We start from the raw sequence: 15,579 nt of genomic DNA on the forward strand, positions 1-15,579 counted from the left end.
ACTACTACTACATCTACATCTTCTTCTACTTCTACTACTACTACATCCCCCGTCCCGCAGTTCTGGGCCCCGCCACAGAAAGGACAGATGACGCCATCCCTTCCCTTCCCTCAACTTTCCCGGGATCCAGCCCACTCTATCGGTTGCAACCATCCCAGAAAAAGCAATAGCTGGAAAAAGAATTCACAGGAGCGTGGGTGAAGGCTAGCCGGGTGCTCACAGTAATCGGCCACTTGATAGCCCCAAAACGCGTTGCGTTGCGCATAGTTGCGCATAGTTTGGTCTGGGGGCGCTGAGGCTGCTTGCCGCCAGTAGCGGTTGCCAAGGCCGCCTGCCGCCGTTAGCAGTTGCTAAGGTTGCCTGTCGCCGGTAGCGGTTGCCAAGGCTGCCTGTCGCCGGCAGAGATCACCGAGTGAGTGTTGGTTGCAAAACCTAGGAATGTAAAGTAGCTAAACTCATGGGATCCATGGTGATATCTGGGTGTAGAGTATAGCGCGCTTTCATATCAGGCGTCAAATCCTGGATACTCATTTTTGCTGATTCTTATTGTCCTTTTGATTACCCGCTCGTTTACTTGCTTGGTCACCTGCTTTTACCGTGAACTTTTATCTTTGTCGACTTTGTTTCCTTTCGGTTGTTTTTCATTCTGACTTTTATCCCTGTCATTTTTAATCCCCACCGACTTTGATCCATCTCCACATTTTGTCCTTCGACTTTTGCTAGATTCGAATTTTAGCCCTGTCCACTGTGATCTCTTTTGAGTTCTTGTCCTCCGATTTTTCACATCTGGTTTTTGTCTCTGTGGAGACTCCCGCCTTTTTCCACTTTTTATCCTCCTACTTTGTTTTCCGTTTTATTGTCCCTGTCAACTTTTACCCTTAGCTTTGTCAGAGACGACTTTTGTCCCGGTAGACGTTTTTCCAATTCCATTTCACTATTACGTTCTACTTTTATCCCATTTCACTATTGCATCCTACTTCTTTTGTTCTATTTTTCGATTGATCTTAACCCACCTGACCTATTCATCCGAATCCGCCTCCGACTCCCAGATCCCGCCGCCCACCACCAGCGGGTCCTCAGAGCCGCAGTCCGCATCCGAGGAGGGACTGGACGCGTGCGGACTGGCACCCATCTGCCTGCTTCTCCTGTCAGCTGGTGACCGTTCTGAGACGCGCCAGCAGTCTTACAGCGACAAACGAGAAGCTGGTGGCCAGTCGTGGCCGGTCGTGGAAACCATGATCGACGAGTACGGCCCGCTCGTGACGGTGACGCGGCGCCGAGCGGCGTGTCCGTGGCGGCGCGACGACCCGGAGCTGACGTGACGACCCGGGCTGACGTGACGACACGGGGCTGACGTGACGACCCGGGGCTGACGTGACGACCGGGGCTGACGCCGAAGGCGGACAGGCGTGACGAAGCCCGTCGGGCCTGGGAGAATGCCAACACACCGAGGGCTCGCAGCAAACCCCTGCGGCGTCACAACATGGCGAAACGCCAACTGGTGTCAACTACCAGGAGGCCCACCTCGAGCAAGAATGTGATCTGCACGGGTCGAGCCGGTGCTTTTTGCCGAGCCTTCTGCGTCTCTTGGGTGACGCTCCGCGGTTGGGGTCGGCCGCACCAGCGGTCGGGGCCCGCTGAGGCCGAGGCCACCCCATGTCAGCCCGTCAGCCCCCGTGGCACGTCCCGCCCGTCAGATGTGTCCATGGACACTGGAAGCAAAACCTCCTCGAAGGCAGCTGGTGTCAGGCTAGCGGGGAGGCTAGCAGCTGGTGTCGGGCTGGTGTCATGCCGCTTGGAACGCGAGGAATTCGCGGTTCCAAGCGGCATCATCTTTGAAGGAAATGCTCCATAGTTGAATATATTAAAGCAAGCGTCATATATCATCGAAAGGCTCATTTAGTACCGTTGGTGTGCTTTTAAGTGGAAAAGGCCGCTATGGAAAACATAATTTGTCTTTGTGGTAAATACGGTTTTTGATACGTCATTGGTTGATAACGTCATCATGCCTCGCACATTATTGATTGAGAGCCAGTTGATGGCCGTTATATCTGGAAATCGTGCTCTTAAACGCCGGATGTGAGCGGCTCGACAGATATGTATTTTTGGCCTTGATCGCAGCATCGACAATGAATGACAGCATCTTAGTGATGTTATGATGACGGCAGGCATGCCTGTGTGACCTTGAAATAGTCTCCCCGACATGCTCTGCACATCTTCACGGGCATGGTGCTCAGCAGCTAAAGGGGTTTGGGTCTTAAGAAGGGCAGGGCTGTGAAGTGCACTGCATTTTTTTAAAAAAAAAACTGATAGTTCAAGCCAAAGCCTCATAAAAATGTGGAACACTTCCTTTAACGGAACACCCATTTTAGTGAAGCTATCAAAGATGAATGCAATGAGTTCTCGTCGCATTCGACCCAGACCCTGAACATGTTTTTCGTGTTTAATTCATCGAGCAGATGTGTCTCTGGCTAAATTTGTAGTAGCCACTGCACGGTCGAATTGCAATAAACTACTGTGACAATGACCATGAGATTCGCTGGGTAGATTTGAAAGGTTGATGATACATCCTGTAGTTTATCACTATCCCTATATTTATCCCTATTATCTTCTTTCTTTAAGCATTTAGCCTCAACATTTTGAATGCGTCGCATTCTAGGATCAGAGCACACGCTAAGCAATGCTTGTTGCGTGAGTTATGGGCGATCTTGGCACTAGTGGAAATCGTGTTCGCAGATTGCGAATGAACATTCTGTTCATTTGCGTCTAAACATGTGGTGTGTGGCAAAGACTGCTTCCAAAAACCGCGAAATCCTTTTAGGAGCACGAAATTGAGTGATAGTATTACCTACCTGTCCGTTGCTGCCTGTTGGGCTGCACCATACTTACCCGACGCCGGTATGTGTTCGCTGATGAAGCTTGAGTGTTTGATGAGCCGAAAGTGGAATGCATCGACAAGGTACTGGGCAGTTTGCCGCCCGCACCGCTACAAGGAGACTTAATCTAGATAAGAAAGTAATATAAGCCTTATTCCTCGGAGAAAAAACCAGGAGAATGGAGATATAGTTGACCCATGGGCGTATGCACAGGGGGGGCAGGGGGGCCATGCCCCCCCCCACTTTTCAAGGTGGGGGCGGGCAGCAATGTTAACTGTCCCCCCCCCCTCCACTTTTTAGATTAAGGTTGCATTTGGCTTACTTTTGCACTGCATTAAGCATGCATGCCGATTTACCTAGTTCACCAGCCATCTCCCTTAAGATGCGTCATCCTTTTCGTTTGCTCATTGGCCATCACTTAGTGTTACAGCCGCAAAGCCGACGCCGCACGGCCTGGAGACTGCAACGCCGGACGTTGAGGCTGTTATTGCTATGACTTGCGAGCACGCATGTTCAAAACCATATTGCGTAGTTTTCTTGTCAGTAATCAGCTCTGGCAGGATCTTCAGCATTTTAAGACGAACATGGGCTAGCCATGTTAATGCAAATTATAAACCGCATTTCATCTACAATCTACAATCAGGGAGAACTCAATATCTCTGAGGAATACAGAGAAACATGGAACTGGAGTCTATGTGAAAACTATCGGACTGCCTGCGGTGATCATGGATGTTCTTGCGTCGATGAAGGTTCCTGTGTTGATCCGAAGTAAACTGAGCGGATCAGAAGGCCTCCCATGTCAGGGATGGGAACAATGTGATATGGCATGTTCTTCTAATGACTTCCGGATCGACCAGGAGATCCCGCCCCGTGCCGCCAAAATAATAGCCAGAAGACACTTTGTGGTGGGACGGAATGGGCCTTCAGCCCTTGACCGGAAACGGTAATGTACCCCTGGTGATCTACTCAAGAGGCCCCTTGCCCGGAAGGGAATAAGGGGTCTCATCATTGTTGAGTAGAGTGGGGCTCTCATTATTGTTGAAAAGCACGGGTCGAAATGATTTTTTTTAAAAAAACGAGCCGGGTCATCCCATGTTGCCTGAGGACGTTCATTCCTTCCAGAATGTATTATTGAAACAAATTACATCAAAAGGCTTGAACATGCCCGCCCGCAACTTCGAGAGCAAGGACAAGGATGGTCTGGATTGCAGCTTCTGTAAAACCGATAACTTTCGGCCACTGCAAGTGCCACCAGACGACGGGCGCCGTGTTGATCTATCTTCTGGACAGATAAATAGCTGCGGAAACACAAAAAATAGATATTTTACCTTTACTCTTCCAGTTCAACCGCCAGATTCCAGCCCCACTTAGCGGTGCTTTAGCGGCCAATCCGTTCTTTTCGTCAATCTAAAAATTGCACGCTTAGAATATGCCCTCAGACTGCCTTCTAAATACAAGATCTGATGTCATGAAGTGTCCAAGGATACTTTCTCCGAAGTGTCGTCATTTTCGTCCACCCGTTGGCCACAACTTAATATTAGCTGCTAAACCGACGCTGCGCGCCATGCGGAGACTGCAACGCCTGGGAGGCGAGGCTTGTGTTTCTAAGATTTTCGAGTGTGCACGCTCAAAATTACGCCACATAACTTGTATAACTAGTTGATTTAAGTGTTCAAAGGTAATAATTTTAGAGGTGTCATCATTTTCGTGCACCGGTGGGCCACGGCTAAATACTAGCTACTGAGCTAACCCTACGCTGACTATGGAGACTGCAACGCCTGGTGTCGAGGTTTTGGTTGCTACGATTTGCGAGTGAGCATGTTAAAAAACACGTTACATGAATCGTAGCACTAATCGATTCTGACTGAATGGTGAACATTTTCAGACAATCAAGGCGTGGCCATGTTAATACACATTGTTGACCACTCAATTTGCAATCAAATTTTTGTCTTCAAACTTTGGATCAAATTTGGATCAAACATATCGATTTGCAATCTACATTCGCGATGTCCTCAATTTAAAACCCAGATAATAATTGACAAAGCTTCTGAATTTTATCTCTTTAGAAAAAGTCAGCTAACCATTATAGATTAAGAGCGCCGGTGATTTCTTCCATGCAGCCGTTCAACGCCTGATTTCTGCAGCTCATTGACCATCAAGTCGCGTACGTTGCATGATTGGCAATGAAGCATCCATTGGGCCAATTCATACCTAAGGCAGACAACTTCCCGGAGGCTAGTTTTCTGCGATAGTGTGGTGTGAGGAAAGATAGTTCGGAGAAAGATACTGTTGCAGGTGCCCAACACGTGTTTCATACACCATGTAGTAGTAATACTGGTCCAAAAGCATGCAACAAAACAGCCATACGATCAGTTCACAGTCAGTCATGCGGGAAACATCCAGGCCAGGGCAGTGACCACCGACGGCGGACAGGAGCAGGGCCTAGATGAGGAACATATGACAGATGGGCGTCATTATGTGGCTTGATTCTTAAAAGAGAATCTCCAGTTTTATGGCTTTTGTCACATTGTTCCTAGCAGTTTCAAGCTCCCGAGTTTGTTTCCGCCTAAAATGCTGCGACAAGTCTTAGTTCTTGAAAAGCAGCCAGCGAAATGAAAGGGCATGAAAAACCTGGCGCACTGTGAGCCATCGATCCACTTTCAATATTCTCACCGGCCTATATCCATGCCGTATTTTGGCATCTACACTGTGGAGGCAAATGCATCATTAATGACCCAAAATACCTACCCGCTCGTGGAATTTCGTCTCCCCAGGAAAGACAATGTTAAAATGGGAGAATAATCTAGGGACGCTGGATAGGCTTATTTGCCAAATGACAAATGACTCAAAAAGGAAAGATTGCGGACCAGTGATAAGCAGCTCTAGATGCATAGCTAACGTAGCAGCCATGACATTTGAATAAAGAGCGATAACAATTTCCATCCTTACCCTACTCCCCCCCTCGGTCATCGTGCTCGTTTTCCAGAAAAAGTTCCTGAAGTACACCCTGAGCTTGGCCCCCAACTTTTTGAAACGTTCCTACGCCTATGAGTTGGCCAGATAAAACAGATTAGCCTCATTCCTCGGACAAACCAGACGAATGGAGATAAAGCTAGGTTGATATTTCGGCACCATGCCTTTCTCGAAACAATAGCAGAAGACCTCTGCTATCGTTATTGTTTCGAGAAAGGCATACTGCCGAAATATCAAGCTAACTTTATCTCCATTCTCCTGCTTTTTTTCGAGGAATAAGGCTAATACTGCTGTCTTATATGTGTGAATAATGTTCCCCGCTAATAACCGAACAACTTACGTAGTTTTTAGCATAGGCGTAGGAACGTTTCAAAAAGCGGGGGAGGGGGGCCAAGCTCATGGTGTACTTCAGGAACTTTTTCTGGGAAGCGAGCCCGATGACCGGGGGGGGGGGGGGGGAGCGATGGAGGTTGCTATCGCTCTTCATTCAAATGCCACCATGGCCGCTATGCTAGGTGTGCATCTAGAGATGTTTATCACTGGTGAACAATACTGCATATTCGACTCATCTGTCTGCCGTTTGGCAAAGAAGGCTATTCAGCTTCTCTAGATTATTCATCCATTTTAACACTGCCTTGGGGAGGCATAATTCGTCCTGGAGAGGCGTAATTCCACGAGCGGGTAGGCGTTTTGAGTCATTAAGGAAGCACCTGCCTCCACAATGTAGATGCCAAAATACGGCCTGGATATAGGCCGGTGAGAATTTTGAAAGTGGATCGATAGCTTACAGTGCGACAGAGTTTTAATGCTCCTTCATTTCGCTGGCTGCTTTACAAGAGATAAGACTTGTCGCAGATTCTAGGCGGAAACAAATTCGGGAGCTTGAAACTGCTAGAAACAATGTGACAAAGCCATACAACTGGAGATTGTCTTATAAGAATCAAGCCACATAATCAGACCCATCTGTCTGATTTAAGGATCCAGATAAGGAATATATCTGGGTCTTGCTGCTGTCCGCCGTCGGTGCTCACTGCCCTGGCCTGGATGTTTCCCGCATGACTTACTGTGAACTGATCGTATAGCTGTTTTTTTTGCATACTTTTGGACCAGTATTACTACTACATGGTGTATGAAACACGTGTTGGGCACCTGCAACAGTATCCTTCTCCGAATTATCTTCGCTCACACCACACCATCGCAGAAAACTAGCCTCCGGGAAGTTGTCTGCCTTAGGTATGAATTGGCCCAACGGCCACTTCATTGCCCATCATGCGACGTATACGACTTGATCTGCTTTTGTGCGTAGGCAGGGGTGTAGCCAGAGCCTTGCCGAGGTGGAACACAAGGTTGACAAAAGCCCATCTTATGGTGACCCTCTCCCCAAATCCCTGGATATAGCTTACTTGATAACAAGTGTTACGGTTTCCTTCGTTTTATTGTTGCTTTTACCGTGTAACCAGTACCAATCAATTCTGTTTGTATTTTGAGGTCGATAAACTGGAGAAATCAGGCGTTGAACGACTGCATGGAAGAAATCACCGGCGCTCTGAATTTACTCTGCTTAGTTGACTCTTTCCAAAGCGATGGAATTCAGAAGCTTTGTCAAAAATTCTAGTCTGGGTTCTACAGAAATTGACGTCGCGAAAGTAGATGGTTAACACCAGGCGTTGTCATCTCCATAGACCGCGGAACGTTAGCCCAGTAGCTATTATATAGCCGTGGCCCACCGGTGCACGAAATGATGACGTTTCTGAAATGATTGCCTTTAGACAATTTAATCCACTGGTAAAACAAGCTATGTGACGTAATTTTGCGCACGCGCACTTGAAAATTTTAGAAACACAAGCCTCAACCCCCAGGCGTTGCAGTCTCCGTAGGCCGCGCAGCGTCGGCTTAGCAGTTAATATTAAGTTGTGGTTAACGGGTGGACGAAAATGACGACGCTTCTGAAAAAGTATTCTTGCACGCTTCATGACATCAGATCTTAAATTTAGAAGGCAGTTTGAGCGCATAGTTCACGTGTACAATTTTTAGACTGATGGAAAAAAACGGATTGGCCCTTAAAGCACTGCGAAGTGGGGCTGGACTCTGGTGGTTGAACTGGAAGAGTGAAGGTAAAATATCTATTTTTCGTGTTTTCGCAGCTATTTATCTGTCCAGAAGACAGATAAACATGGCGCTCGCCGTCTGGTGGCACTTGCAGTGGCCGAAACTTTTCGGTTTTACAAAAGCTGCAACCCAAACCATCCCTGTCCTTGCTTTTGAAGTTGCGGGCGGACATGTTGAAGCCCTTTGATGTAATTTGTTTCAATAATACATTCTGAAAAAATGAACGTTCTCAGGCGAACATGGCACGACCTTGTTCGTTTTTTTAATTCATTTCGACCCGTGCTTTTCAGCAATAATGAGAGCCCCACTCTACTCAACAATAATGAGACCCTTAAGGGGAGAGGCGGGAGAATTGGGACGAAGGAGAATAGGGCACGCAAATATCTTAGACATTGGCAGCTCTGGATCACCACTTGTACTTTAATGTTTTTTTCTTTTTATATCAAGTAACGCTGGAAACTAGTTATCAGCTGTCCTTTTCCGGCACACAGGAACGCTGTACGGGGTGAGTGCCAAAAAACTATACTTTTCAAGTGTTATTTCAAGTTGTGTGTGCTGTTTATGTCAAGCCATCTTTTCTTTTAACTTTTTCACATTGTAGGCTCACATAATGTTAATTCTGTCCCTTGCATTTAAAACTGTATGAGCCAATTGACGAACAGCGGAGAACTCGTCTAGCAGCTGGCGTGCGCTGCAGGCGAATCGGGACACCCGCCCCTATTGTCATGCAGATGTCCCAATTCTCCTGCAGGATCCATTAATGTCACTCGTGCATAATACTATACATACCTATAAATTGATATAGCTGTTTTTATTGAAACTGGAAGACTGAAAAAGTCATTGCTGGAAAGAGAGACAAACAGGTCGGGAAGGTCACCTCTGCGGAGAGGGGTGACCTTGTCACGATGTGTGTCACTGTGACTGCCACTTGGGTATATCTTCCCCCGGCCTACGTCTTCCCAAGGAAGACTCTTCGGGAGAACCTGATGGAAGGCACCCTGGAAGGATCGCTGCAGCTGTGTCACAGCAGCAAGTGGATGACGCCTGAAAACTTTGAGAAGGTGATGCAGCACATTATGAAGCGCAGGGGGCAAGCAGGGACAAGCCAGTCGTCTTGGTGCTCGACAGTCACGTCAGCCATGTCATCCTGAACGTGTTGACGTTGGCGAAGGAGAACAGAGTCCATATCGTGACTCTACCTCCTCACACGAGTCACGGGGTCCAACTGCTCGATGTCACCGTCTTCGGGCCGATGAGGACAAGCTTCAACAAGCAGGTAGACAGCTGGATGCTTCAAAACGCGGGTAAGTTCATCAAGCTTCTGAATATGGGAGAGCTCATTGGGCAGGCGCTGATCCGTTCGGTCATCCCAGTCAACATCTTGTCCGGCTTTCGAACGACAGAAATCTGGCCACTGGGCACTGAAGTCTTCACCAAGGATGACTTCCTTCCCGCAGACGTGGCCGGCAGACCAGCTCCCTCAGCGACTGCAGGAGCGCCCGGGGTGGCTGAAGACGACATACACGAGGCGGACACACACAGGAAGCGGACACACACGATGCAAAGACACATGAAGCGGGCGCACACGAAGACGACACACACGAAGCGGAAACGCACGAAGAGGACCACGTCGAGAGTCCGGAGCCTCCATCCCTGTCAAGGAGGCCGACTGATCCGGTTGATCTGCAGCTGAAAAGGCCACCATTTGCAAGCAACAAGCCGGATGCAGTTTCTGGGCCGTCACGAGCTCCAGCTGAGGTCCAAGGAGGTGGCCCACTCAGCCCAGTATCTCCCGCAGTCCGCCTTGTCTCACCGCAGGAGTTTCGAGGATATCCGAAAAAGAGTTATTTTTATCCCAATTTCTTCCTTAAATCGATAAAGCAGCAATGACAAAGTGACATTAAGCAGTCCCTAGATCGCCCATATGATCCTTAAGGAAACATTGTTCATTACTGAAATGTCTGATATTTTCGTGATTATGATTTTCCTCTCATTTTCGCCTTTCCTTTGGTTGTTACTTATGTTGTAGTTCCGTCAAAATACAGTTTTTTAATGGACAATTTTGTATCCCAAAGGACCCTCCAGTGAGTCATGTTGTCCAATGCCTATGCATATGTTCCATAACCGTATCCATACACTTCCTGGCCCTCCACCTTTTAACGCAAGACTCAAAGTGGAGCTGAGTCGTCGAGGGCGGACAAAAGGAAAGACCATAATAGCTAAGAGTACACCAGAGCCGGAAAGAAAAAAAGAGGAAGAGGAGAAGAAGACCCGAAAGTCGCAAGCCAGACACGAGCGTGTGTCAAAACGACTATTCGATGCCAAGAGCAACACTGCTAACACGAAAGGTAAGAAGAGAAAGCTGGGAGGTGCAAAGGACTTGCCAAAGGCTGACGATAAAGCGTCGTGTCTGTACTGTGGGATGCAGTACAGGCTCAGCCGTGAATCGTGACTCCAGTGTACGACATGCAAAAAGTGGGCGTGCTTGCCGTGTACCGACGCAACAACCTGGCAGGCACAGTTTGTATGTGACGTCTGCCGAGACTGATAATCCGCTTATCCGCTATGATCCGATATGATCCGCTGTGTCGCGGGTATCGCACTGGTTGTGCTGATTTAACGTGCTTAGTACGATGTGTAGGAAGTTTTGTGACCGTGTACGTTGTTAAATGGGTGCCTAAGATAGGTGCTGATATTGTTAGTCATGCGATCCGCTGTGTTGCCATTAACGCATTGACTGCAGATTCAACGTGAGTGGTACAATGTTCAGGAAGTTTTGTGACAGTTGCTTTGCCTGTTTTGTGCTTAGACTGCCGAGACTGTGAGTCATACGATCCGCTGTGCTACAAGTATCGAATTGGCTGTGCTGATACGTGATTATGCGATGTGTAGGAAGCTTTCGACCGTTGTCGTTGCCTAGTATGTGCCTAGATTGCCAAGGTTGATAGTCATGTGATCCGCTGTGCCGCAAGTAGCGCATTGGCTGTGATGATTTAACGTGATTATGACGACTGCAGGTTGTGTAGCGGTGTCGTCTGGCTGTTGTGTAGACTGCCGGCATTACTACTAGCCGGATCTTATGTTAGAAATACCTTCCCTTTGTTGGGGTTCTTCTGGCAAAAACAGAATGCTTATTTGGAGGTGGAAAACATATCCTGAATTCACGTTCTAAAATGCTGTGTCTCAGTTTTAACACGAGATAAATGAATCTGATATGCCACCATTTTCAGCGGAGGGAAACGTTGCCACGACCATTGACAAGCTCTTGAACGCAAGTAGGTGGCAATGCAGTGCACTCATTTTACCATTTGCAATTTAATTATAGAACATGTAGCCAAGAAGAAATGTTGTCCCAATGCTCCTTAGTATGTCCCAATTCATATTCACGTTTGTCCCGATTCTCCTGCGTGTGTCCCGATTCTCCTGTAAATGAAGGTCTTTGTTTTTGCTCCACGCGTGTCGTATCCTACCACAAAGTGAAACTTACTTAAAAGTATGATGCAAATAAATATCCAATTTATTCATTAGTATGGTGCAATGCTACCTAGCTTGCATGCCTTTTCTGCAAAGACTCATCAAAGTTGAAGTTGCAAAAGTGTCCCAATTCTCCCGCCTCTCCCCTACTTCCTTCCGAGCAAGGGGCCTCATGAGTAGAACACCAGGGATACCTTACCGATTCCGGTCAAGGGCTGAAGGGCCATTTTGTCCCATCGTAAAGTGTCTTCTGGCTATCATCCTGGTGGCACGGGGCGGGATCTCCTGGTCGATCCGGAGGTCATTAGGAGGATATATCATATCACATTGTTCCCATCCCTGACACGGGAGGCCTTCTGACCCGCGCAGTTAACCCCGGATCAGCACAAGAACCGTCATTGACGCAGCAACATCCCTGATCACCGCAGGTAGTCCAATAGTTGTCACATAGACTCCAGTTCCGTATTTTTCTGTGTTCTTCAGAGATATTGGGTTCTCCCTGACTGTAGATAGTAGATGAAATGCGGTTCCTAATTTGCATTAACATGACTAACCCATGTTCGTCTTAAAATACCCAAGATCCTGTCAGGGCTGATAACTAATAAGAAAACTACGCAATATGGTGTTGAACATGCGTGCTCGCAGGTCATAGCAATGACAGCCTCAACGCCCGGCGTTGCAGTCTCCAGGCCGTGCGACGTCGGGCTTGTGTCCGTAACACAAAGTAATGGCCTATGAGCAAACGAAAGGATGGCGCATCTTAAGAGAGATGACTGGTGAACTAGGTAAATCGGCATGCATGTTTAATGTAGTGCAAAAGTAAGTCAAATGCAACCTTAATCTAAAAAGTGGGGGGCAGTTAACATTGCTGGCCCCCATCTTGAAAAGTGGGGGGGGGGGTATGGCCGCCTGCCCCCCCCCCCCATTCCTACGCTCATGGTTTTGAGATAAAGTTGGATTGATATTTCAGCAACATGCCTTTATCGAAACAATAGCAGAAGTGACTTCTGACTCGAGGATAAAGGCATGTTACCGAAATATCAACCCAACTTTATCTTTATTCTCGTGATTTTTCTCCGAGGAATAAGGCTAATACCACTGTCTTACCCATGCGAATGATGTTCCTCGCCAATGCACTGAGCAGGTTACGAGACTAAATCTAAAAGTAATTGATACCGCGGCGGCATTTACTGCGCAATTAGATTCGCGTCGTGACGAGAGTACCGCGCATGCGAACAAAGCGGCTGCAGGCGCAGCTCGTGGCCACTCCCAGCACCAACTGCAATATGCGCGCGGGGTTACTGACATCTGGGCGGCGGGGTGCGGCCCACTTTCCTCGACAATCAGTTCGGCGGGGCGCCCTGCAGCGGGTGGAGTTGCGGAGCTCGGCGCCAAATCGGCCGTCTGCTGGGAGGGGGGGGGGGGGGGGGGGCGGATCTGGCCGCGGCAGGGCATGGGCGGAGTTAGGCGATGGCCCTGGGCAGGCGCGCTCGAATCAACAGAGCGGGTGACACGTGAGAGGTCCTCCCTCGTCGAGGTGTGACGGATGTGGTGGTGAATGTTTTTGAATGGCGGCATATTGTTGAATGACACCGGACGTCCGCCTTGGTGGCACATGCTACTATTGGTCATACATCTGCAGAATGACGTTGGGCCTTTTAACTGCAACAGGTGGCATGCAAAATATGTGGATGATCACGGGCCTCACCACAGAAAGTACGGGGGACTCATCCCTTTCCCTTCCTCAAATTCCCAGGCATCCAGTATTACCCGCACTCATCACGTTGCGTGAAAAGAAACGCTCCAAAAACCAGGATACCCCTCCGAATTTGGACACGCGGCGGAGCCAATGGCCATGGCCAGTTCCAGACATTAATCACTGAGTTTCATCACCGAACATACCGAGAAACATGGTTCACGTGACGCCAGGCGTCCAGCGCCTCTAGTTCAAAAAGCTCAGCGATAGGACAGCCTAAGCAGGTGAACAATGTACCACCCGATAGATAAGGTCTTCGCCATACCCCACTCCACACATAAAATATCATGTGCGCACCAGAATCCCCCGCTGGGCGAGTAGACACAGACAGGTGATTGGTGGCGGAAGAGCAAAACCGGTTTAAACCGGCACGAGCCGAGAGCTGGCTATGCGCAGCCCGTGTGTCTTGTTGCAATCGCCCCAGCCGCGCCTCATGAATAAAGCAGCGCTCGGTATCCGCTATCCGCTCTTGCAAGCGCGACTTTCGCCGGCGGGTTCTGGGTCGGACGGGCCGCGCCGGCGCGCTCCGCCCCATCGTGTGATATCGCAGTCACCAGGAAGCGCCCCGCAGGTGCAGGGGCGAGAGAACTGCAGAGTGAGACCGCGTCCCGCGACGCTGGCGCAGGCTCGGCGCACGCTGACCCGCTCTGCGACCGACCGGAACCGACCGAGGATCAGGGTCAGAGGGCCGGACACCGGTGAGAAGACCAGGGATCGAGGGCCGGACACCGGTGAGAAGACCAGGGATCAAGAGCCGGACATCGATAAGAAGACCAGGGACCGAGAGCCGGACACCGGTGAGAAGACCAAGGACCGAGGGCCGGACACCGGTAAGAAGACCAGGGACCGAAGGCCGGACACCGGTGATAAGACCATGGACTGAGGGCCGGAGGCTGGTAAGAAGACCAGGGACCGAGGGCCAGACACCCGTGATAAGAACAGGGACCGACGGCCAGACACCGGTGAGAAGACCGGGGACCGAGAACCGGACACCGGTGAGGAGACCAGGGACCGAGAGCTGGACACCGGTCGGTGGAGCAGCGTCCCGAGGACAAACCAGAGCGCGTGGGGCGGACCAATGCCGGTCAGTGTCTCTGGCGAGGAGGACTGGCTTCCCGCGCCGACGACCGGGCCGAGAGCGCGGCGCTGTCGCGCTTGAACGACGGTCCCTCTCAAGGCCCAGAACCGACGGCTGGTGCTGAACAAGAGTGCAGTGAGCTTCAGGTCCAGTTGGCGATTGAAACGCCCTAAGCGGCAGCTCTGACTCTGACCCCACTGCTTGCTGACGGCACGTGCTGAGGGCACCATGACCTACGGTGCGTGCTGCGTCGCTGTGTTCGTGCTTGTGGTAAGTACGCTGCGCCAAGTCCTATGCGTAAGCCGCCGGACTCACTTCATGGAACAGATTTGGTGCTCAGCGTCCCGCCGCCTGTACTGGTTTCCCTCGTCTGCACAGCGCTAACAGTGGAATGTGTCGCCTACTCCGGTGCCGCACAAAAAGCTCGGTCTGACGAGGCTGGCCGACGCGTTCTCTGACTGATCCATCTTTTTGCGAGAACCGTAGATAGAAAATGCGGGATGGAAGGACACGGTATTGTCACCGCATCACAAACTTTAAGTGAAGTCAGCTTTTTGTTCACATGCTACCACGGAAAGAACCTCGAAGGTCCTTCGCTGGCTGGTTGGCTGACAAGCTGGCTGGCTGACTGGTTTGTTGATTGATTGATTGATTGGTTGATTGGTTGGCTGGCTGGTCAATGGGGTTAATTGGTTGATAAAGGGTTCCAGTGCCGTGGTTGTCCCCTACAAACCCTGACCGGCAATGTGTTAACTTATACACATTTAGTGTTTTTACACGGCCGATTCTAATACATTTGTTTTACTGCAATGCTCGAACTTAGTTCATGAAACATTTACAGTGAGTTAAAACGTAACAGCACTGAAACACAAACAATGGGAAAGTCAAAATACATATAATGCTTGGAGGCCGAAAATACATGTTTGATGTTAATGCAACGATCAGGTGTATGTTACGGTGTATGATCAGGTGTATGCTGCGTTCTGGTGACGCCTTTTTGCGCAACCTGCTTAACATACGCATTTTGTGATAGCATATTGACTCATCTACCGACGTTGCCGAGACAGTCAGATGTTGTACAAATTTAGGAAGTTTTGCATTTGGTCTTCGAGGCGTAAAACCAGTTTCTCTGGCCTTTTTAATGATTACACGTCTAGCGTGGGGCCAGAGACGCCGGGCTCACCAGAACAAACCGTGGAGATAAACATTAAATATCCTGGTGTAAGCAATTTTGACCTAATTTTGCCGTCAGTGCCAAAAACTGTGCCTTCAAGCAGCGACTATTTGAAATAAAAACGTTCAAAATCATGCCA

The sequence above is a fragment of the Pollicipes pollicipes genome, unplaced genomic scaffold (genome assembly GCF_011947565.3).
Source record: "Pollicipes pollicipes isolate AB1234 unplaced genomic scaffold, Ppol_2.1 Scaffold_7262;HRSCAF=8765_pilon_pilon_pilon, whole genome shotgun sequence".
In the NCBI taxonomy this organism is placed as follows: Eukaryota; Metazoa; Arthropoda; class Thecostraca; order Pollicipedomorpha; family Pollicipedidae; genus Pollicipes; species Pollicipes pollicipes.